The following is a 17,935-nucleotide window of genomic DNA, read 5'->3' on the forward strand; positions in this document are numbered from 1 at the left end:
CAAAGGATCCTGAAGAAACTTCAGAGCCAGTGCTTTACCAAAAGTCAAAATCTATCTGCTGTGTTGTTAATTCCCACGACTTTTGTCTTTGTATGTAAATAAGTGGTTTATGTTTGCTAGTAGGATTTATTGCTGCTGTATTTGTCTCAGGGAGTGATCATTGTTGTATTGCCTCCCTAGTTCTCCTTTGGAAAAATGTTTAACTCCTGCAGAAGTCACCTGGTTTGTGTGAATGTGGTCCTGAAGCCCAGGGACAAGGACAGGACAGGATACCACACTTCTTCAGTCACAGATCACAGCAATGTTCCTGTCAGTCTGGCACAACTCCACCTGGGTCAGCAGTTCTGAGTGTAAGCCAGCTCAGCCAAAAGCCAAACTGGCTCCAGGTCCCTTGCAGGTGGCTGAATGCAGTGTTCAAGAGCCTAAATCCAGATGTCCTGGCTTGAAACATCTAAGGAGGATCTTTCATTCCTTCCTCCTTCCCAGTGGAAGGGAGGATGAGATTGAAGATGAAGCCAACCAAGGAACATGGAGATGAGCTCCTAGCATTTCAGCCACTCTTTCAAACTCAGGTTTGGGCTAAAGCTCAGATTCAGCTGAACGTTAGCTGGCTTCTCAGTGCAGAGCTGGGCATTGGGTGCTGGGTCTTCCAGCCCCATTTAGATACCTCAGGTTCCTTGGAACATGATTACTTCCATTGAAGCATACAAGTGCCGCAGCGCTGCTCCATGCCCCTTACCAGCACGTTCAGGAGCCTGCGGCTCCCAGCAAGTCACTGGGACAACCTCGTGACAGGCACTGGCTCACAGCCACATCACACAGAAAAAGGATGATTTTTTGGCTCTGCTGCAAGCAAAGGCAACATTCCTACCAGTTTTCATGGGGCCTTAATTCCCTCCAGCTCACAAGTGATGATCCCAGTGTTTTGGCCACAGCCATGTTAGTCCCACCATGGTGTGATACCAAAGGGCAGCACTGGTGCCCACAGAGACATCAGGCACAGGTCTCCAGCCTCTGCCCTCATGTGAGACCTGGGGCATGTCCAAAAGCCACGGCCATCCTGGCTGCCTGGTGTACCTGCCAGCCCCATGAGAACCAGCCCCTGGCCCACCTCCATCACCCTCAGTCCCCAGTGGCTGAAGTTGTGCTGTACCATACAAAAAAAAAAGCAAAAACTTACCCAAAAATCTCCTTCAACCCATTAGATGCTCTGGAAAGAAAACCAAAGGTTATGTTTTTAACCCAGTTTATTTTCATCACCTGCACTTCTGGTGATCTCAGACTTGAGATGAACATGCGTAAAGGACGGGGCAAGACTACACGCCATTGCACGGTACCCCCTCCTGCCTTGTACTTCTTATAAAATCCACCTGGAAAAATAATCCCGGAGGCTGTGCTGACAAATGACTAAGTCTTCCTGGTGCAGCAGTTTGCCCCTCCACTTTCCACGTGTGTTCTTTGGAAATCAAACAGAGAGAAACTCTTGGGGTGGCCAAAGAAAACATAGTCCTTTCTGGGCAAGTGCTCTGCTTATAAATAAACTGATGTATGGACAAATTACCAAGAAGCATAAATACAAACCCTGCCATCGGGCAGGCGTTTCCAGACTGCAGAGCCAACGAGGGGCTCTTTTGGCACTGTCAGATGTTATTGCTGCTGCTGGGTTGATTTACAGCAGCTCTTTGTGCATTGCTGGCTCCGGTGGGGGAGAGGCACTCACAAGGGACCGTCCTTCGCCATCCTTCATCCTCTGGATGCAAACCCAGCAGAGGAAACCCCAAATCTGCTCTTGTAGCCATGAGATAGATATATATATAATTACCATCATGATGTGATTTCTTCACTTAACAGCTGTTTATAAAGAATTTCTGAGGCTGTGAGGAGGAGCAGCCACAGTCTGCAAAACAGATCAGGACCAGGGCTACTTTCTGCCTCTCTGAGTGAGGGACAGGGATATTTTGGGAACTTTTAGCCTGGAAAGGCAGGAAGGGAGGAGTCAAGATGGAAACAGGGGGCCAGGTCTTCAGCAGACACAGAGCTCCAATAGAGGTAAGGGAGCCCTGCAGCATTTCTCCCCAGAATCTGTGAGCAGAGTCACTACCCCTGGGAAGCTAACGCTGTGCCCTGGAGAGCGGGGTACCCGTGGTGCAGAGGGTCTGGATCAGGCCCCGTGGGATGGGGCTGTTTGTAGGAAGGATGTGTCTGGAATAAGTATCGCTGTGACCTTCTCCAGCTGGAATGTGGGAGATTTACGGAGTAAACGGTTTTCCAGCCATGCGTGAAAGCCTGAGAGCAGCGTCTATACATTTCTGGGTAAAACAACAGGCAGGCAACTGGTCAGATCACAGCAGGAATTTCAGGTGTCCTCAGAGTCATCAGGGTAGAAAAACGTCTCGGAACATTTTTTTCGGGGGGGGGGGGGGGGGGGGGGGAGGAAAGAGTGTTTTGACTGACATTACCGCAGGAAAGGTCAGATTTAAATATATATATATATATATATATATAGAGAGAGAGAGAGAGAGAGAGAGAGAGTTAATATTCTTGATTGATCAAGGGTCTGGATCACCTCTCCTGCAAGGACAGGCTGATGAAGTTGGGGTTGTTCAGCCTGGAGAAGAGAAGGCTCTGGGGTGACCTTACAGTGGCCTGCCAGTGCCTAAAGGGGGCTACAGGAAAGCTGGGGAGGGACTCCATGTTGGGGGTACTGTGAAAGGACAAGGGGTAATGGCCTTAAACTAAATGAGGGGAGGTTTAGATTAAATATGAGGAAGAAATTCTTTACTCAGAGGGCAGTGAGGCCCTATCCCAGGCTGCCCAGAGGAGCTGTTGGTGACATCCCTGGCAGTGCCCAAAGCCAGGCTGGATGGGTCTGGGGGCAGCCTGGGCTGGTGGGAGGGGTCCCTGCCCATGGCAGGGGTTGGAACCAGATGTGTTTTAAGGTCCCTTCCAACCCAAACCATTCTGTGATTCTGTCATTGAAAATAACTGTGGGTTTTTGTTGTTGTTGTTGTTTTGGTTTGCTTTTTTTAATCCACTGAACATGGCTGCTGGTCACTGCCCTAGAGACAGCACTCCTAAGTCAAAACCTAAGTGTTTAGGGTACAGGAAAAAAAAAGTTTCTATTTTTTTTATCAATAACTTCTATTTCTTATACTGAGCCAAAGGCCCAGATTAGATCAAAAAGCTAGAAACATCCAGTAGATGCATTTCCGTGACTCAGTGGCCCAGCAGACATCTGAGATGCAGGAATACCCAAGCCTGAGCAGAACAGCAGCTGAAGCTCCTGCAGCATTACACAGCACAGGTGGAAGAGGGAGTTCCAGGCAGGATTACACAGAGGGGGTTCCATCGGTTCTTCATGCACAGCATGACCAAAAGCAGTGTTATTATGCACCTGGACCTGGCCAGGTGATGGTCTCGTGTACATGAGGCTTATACTGTGACTGACTACAATGGGAATTTTCAATCTGCATATTTGGGTCTTGAATGTAGCGTTGCATTTTCTGTGGGAATGGAGAAGAGATTGCACAAGGGTGAGTACAGACAGTGGTAGTAGACAAAAGGCATTTTGCAGTATGAGCAAAGGAAATTTCTCAGATGCTCATGGTGCACTGTCAAGTGTAAAAGAGGGTCATAAAAACAGTTCTGGTGTAATTGTTAAGAAGAAAAGCTCTTCAAACTTCCTTTTGTTGCTAAGATATAGCAAAACATAAAAATAAGCAAATGATCGCTGCAGAAGACACAGATGTGTACCACAGTGGTGCTCATAATCATTCACGGAGAAACTCAATTGTGACAGCAAATTAAATACAGTTGTTTTCCATGGCTACAATGCTACTTTGTGGTAGGACAAAAGCTTCATGTATTACCAATAATGTATTAGCAACTCTTTGGAGAAAATAATTCAAGACTTGGCTAAAATGTTCATACTTTTCTTTGTGGTTACTAAAGTCTTGAACCACGAAGATTTCAAAGCCTTTCAGATAGGTTTGCACTACTCAATTAAAAGGGTAATAATCTGCTGTCTGATTATTTTCAAGGATGAAACAGCACGAGGAATATTTGAAAATGTGAGAAGTATTTCAATCATAAGGTTTGAGTTCTGAGGATGATTCATCATTTTCCACTGAATTTTTGATTTTCAAAGCCACCAGTTTGTCCAGATTTTTTTTATTTTTTTAGAAGGCTGAATATTTGCTTCTCATTGCTCAACTCACATATGCAAAACATAGCAAAATATGGAGTGAATTCATTGTGTGATATTGAATGCTGAGTAATAAGTTTACAAGCTCCTTCCCCTATCAAAGGGCTTAAGAATTGCAGAGGGATTGGGATCTCTCTCATATTAAATACAAGGAAATGTTGAGGCAGCCCCTCATAAAATGGCTCTCTCTCATACGAAAGTTATCCCAACATGTTCCAGAGAAATAGCACAGCTGAGGTCTTTATATCCTTTAATACAATACAGATGGCCAGGGAGATGGAAAGCACTTCGTGATCAAGTGTTACGGGTTTGCAACGATAATTTTAAAATGCATAATAATATTTTTAAAGTGAGACTACATCAATCCTTTCATGCCAAAATTTAAGACATGCATTCACTGAAGTGTAAATTACAGCCAAGGACTGACAACAAATTCCTTGGCTGTAAGTGACGGCCCCTCTGAAAGAAATGTAACAACACTGCAGAGCAGAATAAGTAGCAAAGGCTTTTGTTTGGCTGTGTGCAGAAGCTTTCAAACACCTGGCTTCACAGTGATTTCAGCAAATTAAATTCACTTAACCTGATTCAGTCATCTTCCCCGAAACAAATGCTGACTTTTCTGGAAATCATAAACATCACCAAAGTGTTAAAGTTTGAGAACAGGTTTTTGGGACGCTTCTGTGTATCAGGAGTGAGTAAGCACATGTATGAGCACTCTTGAATTAGAGAAGGGTCTAATTAGGAAACTGAAAATCTATCTGTTCTGAATTTCTCTCTGTTCCACAAAATAACAGGGATCTCATGCCACCAATATGGATGTCAGCGTGTGCCCTGTATAAGCAGGTCTGGACTGCAACAACTTGCTAAATATCAATTCAGCTAGAGGAAACTTCTAGAGAACAAGTCTCATGAGGACCAGCTGAGGGAGCTTGGGTGTTTAGCTTGGAGTTAGAAGTCTCAGGACAGATCTTAATGTATTTTACAATAACCTTAAAGGAGGTTGTAGTGAGGTGGGGACCAGGCTCTTCGCCCAAGCACCAAATGATAAGACAAGGGGAAATGGCTTCAAGTTGCGCCAGGTGAGGTTTAGGTTGGATATTAGGGGAAATTTCTTTACTGAAAGGGTTGTGTGGCATTGGAATGGGCTTCCCAGGGAAGTGGCTGAGTCACTAGCCCTGGAGGTCTTCAAGAAACATGTAGAAGTAGAACTTAGTAGCAAGGTTTAGTGGTAGTCTTTAGTACTAGGTTAAGGGTTGGACTGTATGATATTAGAGGTCTTCTCCAACCTGAATGATTCAATGATTCTATGATGAGCCTTGAATTAACCTCATTTAGCCATATAAAGTATTTTATGGATGAATTAAAATAAAATAAATAAAATAAAATAAAATAAAATAAAATAAAATAAAATAAAATAAAATAAAATAAAATAAAATAAAATAAAATAAAATAAAATATTAGTGGAAACCTCATTGTCATCCTTTCTATAAACAATAATAATAAGCTCTTAAATAAGGCAGGGTTGGCAAGAAGACTCTCAAAGACGCCTGCACTCCCCAGAGACTACCTCCAGATACCTCCATTAGAGAAAGCCATAACCTCCCAAAAGCTTTTTTGACCCCAACACCATTTTGCAGTGGGAGCAATAATCCCAGTGGGATGAGCGGGACCCTAATGCCCTCCCCTTTTCCTGAGCAGCTGCCACCATCAGGGACAGCTGGGGCATGCTGGCTACATAAAGTGGAGACTCCATCACAGGAAAAAAAAAAAAAAAAAAAAAAAAGACAACCAAAAAGCTACACTTCAATTTGCAAATTATCCTGTTTGTGTTCCTGGGAGCTGTCAGCTTCAGGATAAAGCTCTGGCAGTGCCATTTTATGGAGCCAAATTTGCAGCTGCTGCCTGGTTTTGCATCATCTGCGGTGAACTTCCTGCACCAGGCACTGCAGCTCGATGGGGGTGTCCCACTGCCCGGCTCATGTTTTGGGGCTGATGGGCACAAATCAGAAACAAAGGCTGCTAGGAAAGCTGGTGCACAGGGCTCCATGCTCCTGTTTTCTGGAGTCACGGTGGGTAATTTAATAACAGTCGAGGCTGGAAGGGATCCAAGAGGCACAGTGAAGCGAGACAGTCTCCATTTGGCTTATTAACTTCTTTCTTCATCCCAATGAGTTTTTCCCAAGAAAAAATAAAAAATCCTCTCTTATGGACCAGCATGGGGTAAGCAGATTGGAGGGCAGGCCAAGACCCACATGTCATGTTTCTTTTTGCTCGGAGAAACCCAAGCACCAGTGCTGGGGTTCCTTGGCCTCATGCCCACAAGCACCAGCTGGTCCTAAGCTCTCCATAGGGACGTGTAGATCTGGCCCCTCTCCTGCCTGCCTTTGGGGAGGGGAAATCAAGTACTACCTAAATAAAGCAAATGCTAATGGGTTAAAAGGGCTTAAATAGATTGTTTTCCTTTGCTTTCTATTTTGGTGCTCTTTTCTTGGAGAAACCGAGGATGCAGCAGCCTGGAGGTCTCCAGCTGAGCAGCCTGCCCCCAGGTACTCAGACCTCATCTCATTAAAAGGGACCTGGGGAAAAGAAATAATAACTGCAGCAACCTAGATGGAGGATGTATGGAATCATGTAAAACACAGTGAAATAAACTTTGCTTAAATCACTTGCCCAACATTTCTGTAATTAGATACTGGGTATCCTCTGCTCAAAGATAAATTCCCGCAATGCCAAGCAAAACACTGATGTTCATGACATCAACACATGGGCATGAGCTGTCTGGGGATCTCTGGTATGCCCTATCGGCAGATATAAACTTTGTACAAGAGATGATGTTTAGTGGTTGTATTTTCTGGCTGTTTCTGGAAAGTAAATGCCATAATCCTCAACTCGGATATGACTGCTTCCAGCATAAACAAATCCAGGCAGGTTTTGGATTACGGGTCTAGAGTCTGAAAGTATCATCACAGAGGATGTTTATTTAACTGTTTCCAACTTTTTTTTTTATTCTTTGGTTTGTTTTCAGTATCTACATTCATCTGAAGCAATATAATACAGTCCAATTCACCATTTTTTAAATATTTTTTTTCAAGCTAAATGTCTGTCCCCTACCATTTCAGCATTTTTTGCTTCAGAAGTTGAGAAACAACCAACTTACTTAGAAATAACTAGTTTCCATTTAGGACACGACATTCTTCCAAGTTGTAATAAAGCCTAAGTAAGTATTCTATATACAGCAACCAGCACTGAGAGCATCTGTTATCTTTGGCACAGGTAGTCACACATTATAGCTGCTGCAACAATAGTCCACATCCATCCTCAGGCTGGAAACATTTTCTTAAATGTGTTTACACATACAGCATCTGACTTCAGTGTTTGGTTAGCTTCTCATCACTTAGGTGACGTTTCTCAGAGCGTGTAGGACAGTTGGATTCTATGAACTTGATTTCACATTGTACTGGCAGTTTCCCAGTGCTGTTGTGGGATTGCTGGTTGTGACGGCATATTGTCTTCTGACAGTATAGACTCCCCTGAGGATACACAGGGACAGACTCATCACTCTGACTGCAAACATATCACGTGCAGATGTCTCCATCTGAGCTACGCATCCAGGCTCCCCTTAAAAACAGTGAAGAGGAAACCAGCTCAATGCCATAAATTCAAGGTATAAGATGATGGAACAGAAATGATTGCAGGAGATATTTGGCTTCAGCTGGAGTCTTGTCTGTGGGCACTGGGTAAGATCAGTCCCATTTTGCCAGATGTGATGGCTCAAAAGCCCACGTGTGCTTACAGCCATTGACACTCTAGGTGTCCTTGCTCCAAGACTGGATGTTGCTGGACATAGCTGAGTCTGGTCTGGAGGAGGACATTGTGGGAAATGTAATGTGAGAAAAGAAGAGTGCGTTTTCCATACAGACTGGTTTACTTCTGGGTATTTTTGGCTCCTGAGATACATGGGATATTGGAGTCCTTTCCTGGCCATGCTGCATAGGGTAGCCTGGGATTCCCCATGGCTTCTTCTCTGTGGAGGGCCTGAGGACTCATCTCCAGGCCCCAGAGAAACCCATTGCATGGTACACATGCCAGCAAATAGGTAAAGCATCTCCTAGGTGACTCATCACACTTAACAGATAGAGTCACTCAGTGCATTTTCCTTCTGGCCCTTGTTGACAGTGGCTTCTCTTGTTGATGGGATGAAATTTTCCAGGTGGGAACAGTTTAGATAAGCACACAGTCCTGGAAGACACTTATGGTGGAGGTGAATCACTGCTGCCACTTCACAACACCCAGCCCTGAAGACCAAGGCAGACCATCAAGCGTACCATCAGCCACCCAGGGGAGGCCTCGAGAGAAGCACTTCAGCTCCCCTTGCTTTTCTCTGCTCCCCACTTGGGAGTAAATCCCCATACTACAGACCCCCTAGCCAGAAGACCCTGGAAATCAGAGCTGAGAGCCATCTTTGAAATACGTGTTTTTTCCACCCTCTTCCCCCAAGAAAAAAAAAAAGCAGCTTTCCCAAAATATCTACTACAAACCAAATGTCTGTTCAGATCTGCTTTCACTAACAAACCTACAGGGAGTGAAGCACCAGAATAGGGAACAAGTTAATTCAGTGCGTGCCCTCCTCAGCCCAGCATTACGGCAGCGGATAAGTGTATTTTTGTCCTCTTCCTCTGAGATATTTTTAGCTGCTCAAGTGACTTGTGGCAGTTCCCTGAGGCCAGAGTGATTCATACGGTTTGGAAGAAGGGCTGCAGAGACAGAGCTGGAGCTCTCTTTGGGAAGGGAGAGTCATCCCAATAAAATCAAGAGCTAGTTTCAAAGGCATACAGACTTTGAAAAATGGAGCGATATTTCCAGAATGAGTTTTTTTGGCTCTGGCTAAACTGGAGCTGTTGAATTTTCTGATTATTATATCATGGGGGGAGGGATTTATTTTGTCTGATGTTGGTGAAAGTGAGTGATTAATATCCCAGGCTGAGCACAGGCAGTGTGCAGTGCAAGACTGCACCATGGAAACTCCCCCTCTCCCCAGTCAAAAGCATCTTTTAACCCTGCTCTGGCCTTCATATGTCATTTTTGTCTTGCCTCCCTCCCCTGCAGTCCATCCATACAGATCAGTACTCCTCCTCCAGACCTATGACATGTCAGTACCTATATAGGGCTTGCAGAGGCTTTTTCAGGCTCTCCTTTGCAGAAAGTGGACTTTTCTAATATTTGTGAAGTTCAGATATCAAAGGGAGGTGGAGAACAGAACAGCTCTCCTGCTCCTCCAAATCTGTTTTCCCCTTTCCACAGGCACCCCCTAAGATCCTGTTCAAGAACTGCTTCCCTCTAGACTGATGAAATCCAAAGCAAGGCATTTCACATTAATCCATGGGAGATGAGATGAGGTTGGTTCAGAAGACAAGTCCTTCCTCTAGTTCTTCTTATTGCTGAACTTGGGAATGGGTAACTCCCCGGGTGGACATAGGCCTCCCATTGAGCCCCTGTGAGGTGAGGTGAGCTGAGTGTGGGCTGAAAGAGTATTCTGATGTTTTTCTGCTACCTGGAAGAACATTAGGAGAGAAGGTTGCCCACCCAGCATGTCATGGGAAGGGCAGTAGATAGCAAGCCTGTCCAGCAACTCATTGCAGGAGGGGGCAACTAATGGGACCACAATGAAGAACAGAAAATATCAGAGAGGGGAGCAGCAGTACAGGCAACAACCAGAACAAACTACCTTCAGCATCAGGAGTGCAGCTGACGAGTGCTGCAAGATCTAAGAGGGCCATGGGAAGAGGGCCTCCTGGCAGGAAGCATTTACAGAAGGTGGATAAGATCTTGAAGCCAAAAGGAAGATGAGAAAGCAAGGAAAGTAGACCCTTGGCCAGTGTTTGCTGTCTGGCATAAGGGTCAGAAAGTTTTGTCTTTGGGATGCTCCTTGGGGCTGAAGCAGAAGCCTGGCTTCCAGCTTCAGTTTTCAGTTTCCTTGGTCATGTGGATTCTGCTGGACTCCAAACCTCCCTCAGCAGCAGTGCTTTGTGGCCAGATAATTCCTGGCTGCTCTTGTATGTACATTGTTAGAGACTGTAAGTGACCCAGCTACACAGGGCAGTTCTTGATCAATGGGTCCTTCACGAGGTATTTTTGTGATGGACGGGAGCCAGCAAGATCATGTGCTCAGAAGTCAATTATCATCTTTTGCCGTCACAGGCTGGGACACGACAGTCAGGCTCCAGAAGTTATTTACAGCAAACCAACCAAGCCCTTTGGCAAAGCAGCTGGTGAACTCCACCACCAAAGGCTGAGTCCGGGATCTGTCTCCCCATGACCAGCACTGCAACAAAAAGAGCTTCTTTGAGCCTCGTCTTGCCTGGGAATCAGCCTGAGCCCACCCTTGCCATGCAGAGAAGAGGCAGGTCTACAGTGCCCATGCACTTGGTCTGCTCCTGCTGCCAGCCCACACCACTGACTGCTCGTCTCAGCCAAAAAAGGCAGGATGGGATGACAATAACATGGGGAGATAGTCCTGACTTCTGCAGCCAGAAGAAAAGGCTGGTACCTGACAAATTTAGCTGTCACCAAGGAAGGGCAGGCACTTGCTCTGTGTCTTTATGGCAAAGGTTGCTCCTCCACATATCAGGAACACATGGGAAAAAAAATATCTGCTTTTCAGGTTTTATCCCAGAATAGCAATGAGCAGTGAAAGGTGACCATAAACTAAGACAATATTGATCAAACCCTGGGGACGTGCCAAGCTCTGCAGAGGAGGCACATGGTGTTTAACCACGTGTTATTAGGCACACAAACATCTTCCAAGTGCAGCTGAGCCAGGACTTGAGAGTGAACCAGGCTGAGACCCTCCCCGAGGCCCAGGAGGAGCCACAAAGCAGGAAATGGAGCACATGAGAAATTTCAGCATAAAACCTCACCACAGAGCTGTTCTGGGAGCGAGTTTCCCACCGGAGAGTGTGGTCACACTGGAACCAAAACTTTTCATAAGAGCAGGCCAAAATGAAATGTCTGATTTCTAGTTTCATGTTTCTGCCAGGGCAGTTTCATTTGTAGTTTACAGGCTGTGCATTTCATTGATTTAAATTAATGGTTTAATAATAATGTCCTAATTCAAAAGTAATGCAGTATATTAAATTTGATGCTCTGGATAGATGCTAAACAGTCCTGTGATTATTTTAATGTTTATATTCTGACGTTAACAGAAAGAAATACCTCAGTGTTACAGAGTGAAAATCTGTTATCTGTTCTGGGGCAAATGCCAACATTTTGGGTTTGGGACTTATTTGCATTTTCTGCTGTACAGAAGAGAGTAACTGAGGTTGGAAGGGATCTCTGCAGGTCTCTAGTCCACCTCCCTGCTCCAAGCAGAGCTGTATACAAAGATGGATGAAGAAAACCCACAAAGATGGGATTTCCACATCTGCAGGACACTCTTCCAACCTCCTCCCTCCGGCAAGAGATCTCTGAGAGCAAGCAAAGGACACATTCAAGCACCAGAGATCTGCTGGGAATGAGAGGAAGAGCTCATTTCCTGAAACATCAGTGTCTTGTGCCAGCCTGGATGCTGCAGGAACATTCCCATGGGACAGCACATATGGCATAGAAGCTGTAGGACACTGACATCCCTTGGGGATTGTTGGAGCAAGGTGGGATACCCATAGTATCCAAAAGTGTTGGACACATCTGTCCAGGAGGTTGAATCGCTCCTTAATTGCCCTAATAAAGACCAAATGAAAACATCTCTTTGCCTTCCTCCACTCACAGGTGGTCTCAGGCCCCCCCAAAAAAAATATCTCTGCACAAGGATTGGATCCTGCACATTTCTCCAGGGAGCAGTGGGCAGAATTTCATGGTGATTTTTGGTGCTTATAGACCACTGAGATTTCTGAATCTGTAATTACCATCAAGTACCATCCAAGTATTGAGGGTATTTTTGAAGCCTGCTGCAGGAGGCATGAGAGCACTGTGAGTCAGGCCATCATCTCCAATCCAAAAGATTCAGGTGTCCAGTCTTGAAGAATTTATCTCTTCTGGTTTACACAGGGCTAGTCTGGTTCATCATCTATCTGCTGTTTCAGGGACAAGCTAATTAAAACAAAATACTCTGGCATGCACTCTTGCCCACAAGATTCCTCTACATAAAACAATGTACAATGTGCCTGGGTTTAATGCTTCAGGCTGAAAGACACAAAACAAGTCATGATGTTGCTACAGGTAAGCAATGTGCAGCATCAGAAAAATTGGCAGTTTAGATGCATTTTGAAGGGAAAGTAGCCAACTTTTATTTGTGCTCTTCATGCTCTTGCAGAAAGATGCAGTGAAAAAAGATTTCTTACATTTATTTTCATTCATTCATTATTTTCATTTATTTTCATTCATTGTGCCATGATTTTCCCTACTTTCCCCTGATAGTTGTTTCTAAAGAGAAAATGGGTTAAAATCAAAATCATATCTTGGCTTAAAACGAAACAATGAGATGGGGGACATGAATGTCTACTCCCCAGCTTTTCTGAACATCATGATTTAAGTAAGGCAACAAGAAGCTCAAGCCATGAACCAATATCCTGGAATAAATTGCAAAGAGGAGGAAGAGCAAGACAGGCTGCCAGCACTTGGAAAAGGCAGAAGATAGCAGAAATGGACCCAGAAATGCCACAGGCTGCCCACAATGGCTTGAGCACCCATCAGGGTGGTGGCCTCAGAGCTGCTGGCAGGGTGGGAGGACCATCCCCTCCTCTGGAAGACAGGCCAAGGCTGATCACAAACACCATTCAAGGATATCATGTCAAGATTTGGAGCAAACACTGCTTGGCACAGTCCACAAGCACAGATAGAGTGCTTGCAAGTAGGGCTAGAAGATCTGATTGAAAATCAACCTTTATTTTTGGCTGATGTTTACCCACAGTTATCATTTTTGGTCAGGTTCAGTTTCTTCCTGCTTCTCTGAGCTCCCAGATCTCAGATCCACCCCTTTGCCTCTGCTCCAGAGACATATGGGATTGTTTGGGGACATTTCACACCTCTTTTCTTTCTCCAAATCCCTCTTTCTCTTTTATCTCAGCCCCTAGATCTCAGTGAAGGAAAGAGGCTGAAACATGAAACAGTGGAAAAGAGGCAGAAATTTCACTAATGCAGTCCACAGCATGAGATGTGCCCAGGGAAGCAGAGCAGCATAAAATCTGCATTTATTGTTTAGAAGTAAATGCTGCCAGCAGGCTGAGACATCATCTTCCTAAATACAGTACAAAGTATTGATTGCATTCCCTGTGCATTCCCTACCTTTGCTCTTGCACCAAGCTCTGAGTTTAGAAAGCAGCAAGCATCTCACTCCCACTGCAGTCTGCAGTTAGCAGAAGCACCATGGCCAGGCCCTGCATCCTACTCTCCGGAATAAGAGATGCTCATCTTCAAGACACTTGTCTTCTCCTCCACAGCCCAATAATTTTGAGGAAATAATACCTGCAAAGAGCAGGGGTTGAATTTGTAGTCCTGGTGTGTCAAAGTCCTTTTCTTTCCACTGTAATGTAATTTATTGTGTTATATTATTGTTATATATTGTGTTGTTATTATCACCACTAAAATGTTTATATTATGAAAGCTAAGTAGTTTAGGTGCTTATTATCTCAGCTTTATCAGTAGTTGTTAGGCATGGTCCGGACCAGTCATCAGGAAAAAAATGGCAGAAGTGCCTATCTTGCTTGCGTAGAAAGCAGTCAGGGGCTATGTAAGAGGGGAATCATGACTTGCAACAATATAAAGTTTAGGAAAATCAACATACTACTGTTGAAATACATAAATGTTTAGAATATGTATATCAAATAAACCATGGAATTATAGATGTTCACTTTCAAAAGAAATAGAAAAGATTCCCACATCAAAAACAGTAATAATTCAGAATCATGGTAGGAAATATGCTGTGGATCATTAGTTAGCATCATGAAAAGCAGTGTAATTATATAAGAATTACAAGTAGTTTCGCTGAGAGAGATTGATTACTTACTTGCACCAAGAGGAAATGATTTCATAATTCCTCCTCTGGATGTTTCCCAGATTTTAAGGCATTATGGTTTTCATTTAGTTTTAATTGGCAGAGGAGCGGTAAGTGAGCAAAGATGTACGAAAGGGGCTTTCTCCATGCATTAGGAGTTCTGTGCTTGGAAAGTCAGCTCCAGGCACCGCCGAGAGCACCGAGCATTCATTGCTCGAGAGCTCCAAGCATTCATTGCTGAGCAACATCCCGGCAAGGCAGGCAGCCTGCTATGGCAGCTCCAAACCCGTATTACTCACATATCACCACTGGTGCCTTACAATATGCATCATTCATGTTCTTTTCTGGGGATTTCTTTTTTTTTAAACGGGGATTGAAGTATCCAGTGGAATCCTTGGCATTCATGCCTTCAAGCAATTTATGCCTCCATGTTTATGTGGAGAAAAAGGCACTGATGAGAGCACAAGCTGTGACATGGGAGCGTCAGCTTGATCCCTCATCAGAGATGCTGTTTCCAGTTTCATGATGGCAGAGGAAGATTTGCCCTCATGATACATGGGATGCAGGAAGAAAACATGAAATGCAGAACTATATTGCTGCTAAAAAGGTCTCCTTGCTTATAAAAGAAAGGATTGGAGTAAGGTACTGGGAAGTATGCAGTTTGACAAACACGCTGGAGTGGTACAAAATACCTAAAACTGGGATCCTTACAGGAACTGGCTGCTTTGGCATCACGTTCCATGCTCCTGGGACGCCTTGCCAGTCCCTATGGGACAACACCTTCAGAAGCAGGGTTTGGGAACTGGGCTTGATATTTGTCACCTCCTCCTGCCTGGGGCCTATATTCACCCAGTCCTCTGGCCACTGGGACATCCACAGGCCACATAGGTCACCCAGCATCACCTGTGCATTGCACAGGGTGCTCAGTTGGAAGCAGTGACATGGAACAAGAGGCTCCCTTCTCACTCCTGCACCTTTGAGCAGCCCCGTGAAATGTGCCCAGCTCCAGGCAGGATGAGGCCAAGCAGCAATAGGCTCTGTGCACCACAGCGGGGACCCATGGGGACAGCAGCAGCAGCCTCAGCCCCACCGCCACCCACTTGTTGCTTCCACCCACCTGCTCACACCTGAGCTGAAGGACTTCCAAAAGCCTTTCACAGAAGAAATCCAACATCCTGAGCAAGACCAAAACATCCATCTGCTCTGCTCAGCACCACAGTGCAGCTGATGCCCACCAAGAGCTCCCATGGAAGCAGGGGAGTTGCAAAGTGGAGGTGAGACAGGATATGTGCTTCTCTGCTCTGGCCTGCTGGGGCTACAGGAGAGGCTCAGTCCCTGTTTTTTGGGTCTGCTGTGCCCAGAGAGATGCAATGACTCACAGTCTAGCAGCCAGCTGGGAAATTACCATCATCACAAGCCAGGGTTGTGGTGTAAGCAAGCAAGCATCTGTTATTCCCAAGAGTCAAATAGGAGCAACACATTCACAAATGGTATAAAAGAGATAGCAGAAATTAAAGGAAAACAGGCTTGCCTCTACCAAGATGAGCCAAAGGTTTCTTTCATTCTCCTCTGGGCTGCTGTGCACCAGCACGTGGTCAGGGCTCCTGTGCAGACTTTCTGCTTTCACATTTGTGGATGCTGAGCAGGACCCAGGATTAAGATTGTTTGTTTGCCTTTATATAAAGACCTTTTTCTAAGATGAGTGAATAAAGACTTAGGAAATGTCTTCCCACACCCCCTAGGGATAACTTGTTTCCTTGATTAATTAGGAGATGTTTCAAGCACTGCTCCCTGTCTTCAGGCATCCAGCTATGCTTCACTAGACACATCAACAAGCTGGCTGGAAACATCCCTCTCCACCTGAGTGACCACATTCATGCTCTACTTCCAGCCTTTCCCCACCTTTCACACACAAAAATTGTAACTCAGCAACCACACTTTGTGCACTCGCACTGATAGGGCTAAACCTGAGAGCTCCTACAGCGTTGTCTGGAGGTTGGCCCTGAAAGCACTCGCTCGCTCTGGGGACCTGGGGTGACAGCTCTGACCCTTAGCCCCCCTCCGGCGGGTGCCATGGCACTGGTACTTCACTATTTCAGGGCAATGGCATTTCACTGTGCATCCAGTTATCCAGGACTGCAGGGCTCCCAGGGCCACCTCTTTCCCCAGCCCTGAGCAGGAGATGAATTAACCCTCTGGGAGCCCCTGAAACCAGCAGCATAGCATTAAAGGCTCCAGCCTCCTTTCCAATCCAGCCTCCTTTCCAATCCAAAGACGACATCCATCACTGTCCCTCCGTCCCCCCTCCCCCCATTGAATTCCTCAGGCTGTGCACATGCTGAGGGAAGAAATATTTCCTCTTGTGTGTTTTAAATTTATTGCCCATTAATTCCAGGAGAGCCCTTCTTCTCCTGTCCAAAGCAGGACGCACCAAGCCACCTCCAGACTCTGACCTGCCTCAGTAACAACTTCTCCAGCTTTCCCCATTGTCAAAGGACTCTGTATGGCAGCACCAGCCCAGCGACCTGGAGTGGGGGGGTCAAGTGCTTGGACTTGGTTACCAAGTTCTGTTTGAGACATGTTAGAGTACCTAAACAGCCATGACCCAGCCTGGGGCTCCTCCAGTCCTGATCTGAAGATGGAAGTCAGGTAGGAAAAGACAGGCCATCTCTGAAGGCACCAGATGCCAGTGTCCATGTGCATGAGCCACAAGCTGAGCCCCAGCTATATGGCAGGAAAGGAAGGAACATAGACCTTGGCCTGGACACAGCTCCCCAGATGATCATCGCCAAGATCTGTACCTAATGTAGGCAGACCAGATGTAGAGTGATCAGCAAGGAGCTGCTGAAGCCTCACTATGCAGAAGCCCAGCCTCTGCAGCCACTGATCCCTGCCGGCCTGGGGGCTGCAGGAGGAGCAGGCGATGTGGCATTCAGATCCCAGGGAAGACCCTGCCCTGTGAGGGCGGCCACCTCAGGCACAGGGAGCAGTGCCCGAGCTATTCGCCTTAACCGCGGGGTGTCTGATCTCCAGTAGCTCTATCGCCACCCCAGGTCTCACCCTGGACATTTTCCTTTCTGCAGAAGTGGCCTCTTGCCAGGGCCTCTGAGGAAGGAGCACATTACTCTGCTCCCCCAGGGACAGAGCAGGGGTGGTTTTTCTATCCCAGCCTTACTTCCCACCTGCTATTTTCCATCTCGTTGCACAGCTTCCTCCCCAGCCTGGTGTGAAGGTCAACTGGTGAGGTAGAAAGCAGCACAGAAACATTCACCAGGCAAAACACCCTGGTGCAGGGGCACCTCCAGGCACAAACATCCCCGGCTAAGGGCAAAACATGGCAAAAGCAGGCTGCCCCTATCCTGATGGCCACAGATCACCCCACAACTGACAGAAGATAGCTTAGTATGGCCTATTCTGGCCATCAACCCAACCAGGAACCTCCGGGCAGGAGACTGGCTAAAATCAGAGCCCTGGGGTGGGGATGAGCTGGGCTTCCCTCAGCTCACACCCAGCACCAGGTTCAGATCAGGGGACACTGGAGCTGGAATCTGGAGGAAAGACTGTCCCAGAGAAGCACCCCAGCCTCTGAGGGGAAACATCTACTCTTCTGGGGACAAGCAGCCATAAGACAGGTGCTGTGGGGCTGAGGTCTCATGGACCCCTGGGCTCAGACCCCTTGCACCAAGGCAACATCACCAGCCACATCCCTGAAAGCCATCAAGCCATTCGTCATCCCTTCCAGA

General features: G+C 46.1%; 2 long non-coding RNA genes across 2 annotated transcripts in view; one reads left to right on the top strand and one right to left on the bottom strand.

The window, feature by feature from the left end:
* The window catches only part of LOC139999022 (uncharacterized), a 64,463-nt gene that overhangs the window by 36,496 nt on the left and 10,032 nt on the right, over window positions 1-17,935 (bottom strand). The gene's annotated exons all lie outside the window — the stretch shown is intronic.
* LOC119713096 (uncharacterized) lies at window positions 984-11,983 on the top strand. The gene is made up of 2 exons (XR_011803997.1): window positions 984-2,049; window positions 7,724-11,983. It is a non-coding gene; the product is annotated as an uncharacterized lncRNA (long non-coding RNA).

The sequence above is a fragment of the Anas platyrhynchos genome, chromosome 18, assembly GCF_047663525.1.
Source record: "Anas platyrhynchos isolate ZD024472 breed Pekin duck chromosome 18, IASCAAS_PekinDuck_T2T, whole genome shotgun sequence".
In the NCBI taxonomy this organism is placed as follows: Eukaryota; Metazoa; Chordata; class Aves; order Anseriformes; family Anatidae; genus Anas; species Anas platyrhynchos.